The following is a 4,921-nucleotide window of genomic DNA, read 5'->3' as shown; positions in this document are numbered from 1 at the left end:
TATATTACCAATACTAGATTTCTTGCGCGGATATGCATTTAATTTTGAAATGAATGTATAATAAATATAATGTATATGTTTTTAATTTTAGAAAATAAGACTTTTGACATTATATAATTAATTTTTGTGTTACTATAATTTCATTTAGTAAATTATCTTCTGTTCTAATTTAGAAATGTAATTCTAAATCTATACAATTCCACATCAAACATTTAATCCCATTTATTTCATTGACAATTTTCAGAATAGTTCATTTTTATACTAAGGAAGATTAATAAGTATATTGGGGAATTTAGGCTAAATTTACAATAAAAGTGCTAGGCTCTTGAGCACTTTTTTCAGAAAACAAGTTTAAGAAGTTTGTTCTGTATTAGAATATGCTTTTGACGAGTCTGTGTATAAATATTCTCGAGTTATAAACAAATTCAACAAGAGTCCAAAGCATTAATTTTCCGACCATATTGTATCAATCACCAAATCCTAGAAGAGTCAGAATTTAGAATTTTTTTTGCAGAGTTTAAGTATGATATACCAAAGTCAATAATCGAGATGAAAAAACTAAATGATACAGTTGACTGAAGATAAAGTTAAAGGAGTTTAGTCTTGGAGGATATAATATAATGCGAATGTTAAAGAATGAAGTACGGGGTCTCACTTTGAACGTAACATCCCTTAGAGGCGGTGCACACGGAGTATATAAAATGATATAGGAGTTTATTCTAATACAACATAGAACAACTAAATTAAGCTAAGAGTTAAAGACGTCAGTGATCTTTTTAGTCTACGGAGTTGAACATCGAGTCTTGTTCTCTTCTTTCATCCCTTCAATACCATACTACACTTTTTTTTTTAAGAACAAGCTTAAGAAAAGCACATTCTGTATTTGGAATATGTTTTGACAAATCTGTGTATAATTACTCTCGAGTCATGTACAAATTCAAGAAGAGTCTTAAGTATTCATTTTCCACAATACATTGTATCAAACACAAAATCCTAGAAGAGTCAGAATCAGTAAAAGATTATTGTAGAGTTTAAGTATGATTTACCTTAGTTTAGGAGCGTTCCTAACTTTCATCCTTTGGGGGGACTTCGCTCCAAAAATTATCAATACCTTAATACAATACTTATATAAATTGTTTTATTTTATATATGATAACATTTTGGGGGTGCTGAAGAAACTTTTGGGGCTGGCGATGCCACTCTTTAAGTCATTTATAGACATAGTAAAAACTGAATGATATATTTGATTGCAGAGAAAGTTAAATAAGTTGAGTAAAGGAGGAAATAATTTAAGACATGAGTTAAAGAATGAAGTACGAGGTTCATATCTTCAATCTGTAACATGGATAATCAAGAAATTAGATCTAAAATGAAGATAAACAAATAGAAATGACTCTGTAGCTCAACAACAGTGAGTAATTATCAAAAATAAAATATTTTGAATGACGAAAAGTATCATGGAGGAACAGATCAATAAACACTAAATTTTCATGCAATTTCCATAACGGGGAGCCCCTATTCCATACTATAGGTGGAAAATACCTTGAATTTTGATTACAGTTTTAAGAAAAGTTTATCCAAATGTGCATTCTTCTTAATCGACGGTTTCTAATCCATGCTTCTGTCACTCTATTCGTATTCCTCGTTAGAGAGGATAAATCATGTTCTATGCCACTTGAGAAAATAGGTCAACTGATATAAACTGAATTTCAGAGTGAGAATGATAAATGATTACACTATGTTTTGCCAATTCTCTCGCTCCCTTAGAGGCGGAGCACAAAAGTATATAAAATGATATGGGAGTTTATTCTAATACACCATAGATCAACTAAATTCAGATAAGAGTTGACCATGGAGCCTTGTTCACTTCTTTTATTCCTTCAACACCTCACAAGGAAATTTACCACAAACAAGCGAAGAAGATAGATATAGAAACAATAAATATTATTTAATTGATGAATTAGGGTTCTTGGTTATGAGGATATGCTATATTTGCTAAGCTATTCTACTGAGGGTGATAGATCAGCACTTTTGAACCTACCAAATAGCGATCGATAGACTGTTCCTCGTCGAAGACTAATCTCTAGAACCGGATCTCCCCGCGAAGTATCAACTTCTTATCATCTCACTTTGCACTCCATTTCTCCTATTAAGATCTTGGGCGATATTTAACTTCGAACAGTCTCAGCACACTATAAGGGCAAAAGCTTTTCCGCTTTTCCAACACGTTGGTTCTCTTTTGTTCATTGCGTTGGGTAAGACTCCTCTGGTATAATAGGAGAGTCTATTTCAAAGCTCAATTCAGGCATACTACATGCCATATACTAAGTAAATGGAATGCTACTCCTTATCTGAAGACTCCGTACGTGCTTAGTTTCAGCATGTGAATAATATATGCTATTGTTATTGGACTACTAGTGATGACATGATCCTAACCTTTTCATTGTAAGTAATTCCAATATAATATAAATAAATGATACGCCGAAATGATACTAAGCCGAATAGAAGCAAGCTAAAATAATTCTAGCTGAAACAAGACTCGCTATAAAGATACACGCCCAAAAAAGCGCGCCTAAATGAGTGGACACGGGATTTCAAATGTATTAATAATTTATTTTCATAAATATTAATTAATTCAGAATAATTGTTGAAATAATTTAAAATACGAAAACTTTAGACAGCAGAAAGTTCCAAAAGAAAATAGAGGTGCTGAAGATACTTAAAGTAGGGGTGTTAATTCATGAAAATGAGCAAATTTTATTTTAACCCAACTTTTCGGATGCAAAATGATCTTTTAAACATTCTGAAAGAAAAAAAAATCCGAAAATCATGTAAATGAGATATACACTAAAAAAAAATTATGATTTTCTAAATTAAATTAAATGTATTAGATAATAATTTGTTATTTTTAAAAGTTTAAGAATAAGTAATTATAGATATATATGAATACTATGAATCCTTACAAGGAAACAAATATGATTTTAATTTGGTATGTGGTATCATTGATAGTTTTCCTACTTATAAATGAAATATTGAGTAACTTAATTAAAATATGAGTTTTAAGGTCATAATGATGAATAAAATATCAATTTGATGAATTAATTTTTTATGAAGTCACAAACCAAATCAATTATAGGCATGTAAAGTACATTATTGAAAAGCCTTAAAATACCCTTAAAAATATTTTATAATATGTTTTTTATGAATTTTTCAATAAAATAAAATTAACCAATATCTAAAATATTATAACCATTGAATGATTATAAATAATTTATAAAATTGTATTAAATGGAATTAATAAAAATAGGGAGATTTGTAAAAAATCAGAATTTGTTTATATTTTAAATAAAACATAAGTTAAGGCTTCATCAAACATAGCCCTACGGTAATTAAACAGTTGTAAGTAGGTTATAAATTTGATTGTAAATTTCTAATTTTTATTATTATATAAATATTAATTGAACCAATATTATAAATTAATAATGATAGTTTTTACAATATTTGTATGTATTTTATGATATAAAATTCATTTGATAATTAAAAGGTGAATGCTTTGTTTAATCAAGATTATTTATCTTCAACTCTATAATAAGTACAAAACTTTAGTCAAAAGAATTTAATAGATTTGTTTTTAACAATCTAAAGTATAATACTTTTGCATTGCTTCCTGAAAATATAATTTGATATCTGATACGACAGAAATCAGACCAAATAAATCAAGGTTATGTATGAAAAACTTATGAGTTCAAAATCTTCGGACTAATTTATCAAAAAAAGATTTTTTTAATATTGTGATATGAAATTGCTCTTGATCTTCACAATTATAGAATTTGAAGGGGATCTTAACTATATCATTGGTATATTGTTAATTCGGTTGAGTGTTTATTGAATCAAATCAAATACACACTAAGTATCAGCATTAAAAAACGCAACAAAAAACCAATAAGTCTCGCAACTTCTATTTAGCTTGACAAGAGACGAGGTAGTAACACATAAAGGGAGAAATTTATCATGAAGTGTCTATTATCCAAATACTTTCTTCTGAATCTAATTTATATTAGATTTTGTATAGAAATACTGGGATTTCACGAGGATGGCAATTCTTACCGGATTATCCATTTTATCATAGAAATTAGTCATAAATGTACTTCATAAAAGGTGCCATCCTGCTCGAACCTGGTTAAAGTATAAACTAGCCGTCTCAGGCAGTATTTCTAAATATATTAACGTACAAAAATAGCAACTATTTTATACCGTAGGGAATGAAACCAAAATATACATTAAATCAATTAGAAAAAACTCCAATTTTAGACCGAAAGACCAATGAGAAAATTAAAGTAAACTTGACCGTAACATTAAGCACACTCCTTAACTTCGTTGTTTAAGAGAATTATAAATTGTTAAAAAAGGTTGAGAGTCTGATCAAACTATAAATCAACGCCTTTTAATTGAGAAACAACGTTCGATATAAGCAATGGTGAAACTCCAAGCAATACCAGGTACTCTCACTAGTATTACTGTATCTCCAAAAATTGTTGGTAGAAGTTATCTTGTGACGTTCATGTCTCATTTTCATTGAGTTCCGTTTGGACTTAATTACACAAATTTTCGATGGCGGGGCCCATGTCCTTTCTTTAATCCAGAAATAATTCAAATTTATTGAACACTCATTCTTTTGTCTTTTTTGAGATGTGAACTGAAGCAGCATCTTGCTGAAAAATTGCCTTTCATGTGTCGAACCTTGCAGGAAAATACAGTTTCCCTCTGGGTAGTTGGACTTCACCCAGGGCAATACCAACTCCTTGAGGACGCCCTGGTATTCCTTGGCCCCGATTTTCAGGCCTTTGGGGAACCAAACATCCTCTTCCCGTCTTATGCACAATTCCCAAATTCATCGGAGAGGGTGGGAAATTAGTCTGGT

The 4,921-nt window shown here is 30.0% G+C and overlaps 1 long non-coding RNA gene across 1 annotated transcript; it reads right to left on the bottom strand.

Moving 5' to 3' along the window:
• Positions 1 to 350: 350 nt before the first annotated feature.
• LOC121122209 (uncharacterized) lies at positions 351 to 2,467 on the bottom strand. The gene is made up of 3 exons (XR_005865740.2): positions 1,047 to 2,467; positions 533 to 993; positions 351 to 480 (listed from the first exon to the last, which is right to left on the bottom strand). It is a non-coding gene; the product is annotated as an uncharacterized lncRNA (long non-coding RNA).
• Between the last annotated feature and the right edge of the window lie 2,454 nt (positions 2,468 to 4,921).

The sequence above is a fragment of the Lepeophtheirus salmonis genome, chromosome 7 (assembly GCF_016086655.4).
Source record: "Lepeophtheirus salmonis chromosome 7, UVic_Lsal_1.4, whole genome shotgun sequence".
Classification (NCBI taxonomy): domain Eukaryota; kingdom Metazoa; phylum Arthropoda; class Copepoda; order Siphonostomatoida; family Caligidae; genus Lepeophtheirus; species Lepeophtheirus salmonis.
The sequence above is the reverse complement of the archived record's forward strand: the minus strand, read 5'-3'. Positions and strand labels throughout refer to the sequence as shown.